Here is a 2,290-nt window from a genome sequence, read left to right as displayed (position 1 = left end):
CTTCTAAGGGGAAACCTCCTTTACATTACACAAATGAACAATTCTTAGATGATTCAAATTATAAAACCTCCTTTCTATATATAGGAGTCTAAGGGGTCACAATATAACCAAAGTCGATCTAACAATAATAATATAAAGGCACAAAAATAACAATAGTGGGATTCTATGGGGAACAATAATAACAATATGGGGACAATAGGGGCACAACAATAACAATAAGGGATGAAACAACAATAGTAATGGGGGAATCACTAGTATTATAGGGAGCTAAAACGAGACAATGTGGTCTCAAACTCCCTCAAGGATTATCCGCCTTGCCTTCACCACACATTTCTTCCATTTAGCCAAATATTTTGCATCCAATGTTGGTAGCTTAGAATATCTTGATCAATGAATTCCTTCAAGCCATTATCCTCCAACGCATCCTCCATTTTATCCTTCAAGGCTATATAATTCGAGCTGCCTTCCAAGACATACTTGAGCCGCAAAACGTAGAACGCCATATGTCGATCCTGAAGTATGTATTGAAAATTCGAATTTCACCTATAACCCAAAACTCAAAACTTCAAAATCTCCTCTAGTATACTATCTTAAGCTCTAATACCATGTAGATGTTCTTATAGATTCACAGCTCATGTAATGTACTAAAACACAAGACAAGAATCTACTCTACTCTCAAACAACGGAAACCAATAGGTTGATGAAAACAATAATCGACAAGAGGAAGATAATCAAAGACACATAACACAATTGTTTATATGGGGAAATCCACTGCTCAAAACCTCGCTTATCTATTTTATTAATCAGAAATCTAAGTGATAATATAAAGTTTGTTGTCACAAGAACAATTCCTGCACACGTATGATCAACTCTCTACCTCACAAGACCACACTAACCAACACTTAGCCAATTTCTGCTGCATGCTGAGCCCTTATTTCCTTACACAATTCCTGAGAGAAATAGCCCATATTTAATTGGGAATTCCTTCTTTCATAACTGCGAAATCCAAAACTAGGTCCTCTTCTAATTGCAAGCGTGATATGTACAACTCGGATCATTCTACAACTGATAGTACACTCTCCCTACACTCTAGTCTCAGTTGGGTCTTTCTCTGACTCGACATGCATGAGTTTCTCATGAGGGAATATTCAGTTAGATAGAGTAGCATTGAGGATGCACCAGTGCACCATCTCACTATTAGACCTCTATTAGTTCCACAAACAGTTAGAACTAGTTTAACTGTCTATAGCTCAGTCAAACTGTGTTATCTAATTACAACTCAAATAAACTCATCCTAGACCCCTAAAGTTTAGTGAGAACATATACATGACTATAGAAAAACTTCCAACTCGAAATTCCTACGCTAATTAAGTTAATTAAACTTAATTAACTATTTACCAGTTGCTATGAGAATAGAATTCAATTTTAATTCACAGTTTAATTCAAGGACAAATTAAACTGGAATTTCTTGTTGTCATTTCCTAACATATACTTATTTGGAGGAGCATGTGTTCTTGACTATAATGTTCCAGTATTGGGGCTAGTGGTCGTCAATGGTGTATGTATGGATGGAACTTTCACTTATAATAATAAAATCAGTGCTGACACACTTTCATCCATATGTTGTTAATGTAGTAGGACTATTCTTGTTGCGTTTGCAATGAATGCTATTTAAGTTACGTATATGCTTATGAACTACTTTGTATGCATTTGTATGAATCTTGTTAAATGTGTGTTGTTGGATTAACTCATCACTTTAATTTGTGGACTATTCTGCATTTTACCTTGTGATGTCATTATGCTCTTGTGTTCATTTCAAGCTGCGTACTATTACATGCTTCTAAGGGGCGCACTTCCTTTTCCCCTATGTGTGTTAGAACCTTCGTGCATCACACTTGACTCTCCGCAGGGTCACACACTTGCTCTCACCCAAGGTTATCATACTTTCCTCTACGCGCTACCGCAGTCAAGGCATTACACTACTACCCACTGTTGGGACTCCTACTCCAAATGGTGTGAGGTCTAGTTCAGACTCCATATCGGGGAGATCCCCTGAATGTTGGTAGGTCCAGAACCATCAACATTGTGGTTCACCCAATTTGGGCTACGTCCATGGAGAAACAACCAGCCCTTCCTTTTATATTATCTAGCAAAATGAAGAGATACAACCTACAATAGATCCGATGTAATTTCCTCTTTGCTCTCACACAACCTCCTCTCTCTCTCTCTCTCAAAATAATCATACATAACTGCAATACAATTCCCTCATATAAACCGAGGGTTTCCTTCT

This window comes from Pinus tabuliformis, chromosome J (assembly GCF_031772625.1).
Source record: "Pinus tabuliformis cultivar Carrire ecotype Pingquan chromosome J, CPIR1, whole genome shotgun sequence".
Lineage (NCBI taxonomy): Eukaryota > Viridiplantae > Streptophyta > Pinopsida > Pinales > Pinaceae > Pinus > Pinus tabuliformis.
Note: the sequence above shows the minus strand (reverse complement) of the source record.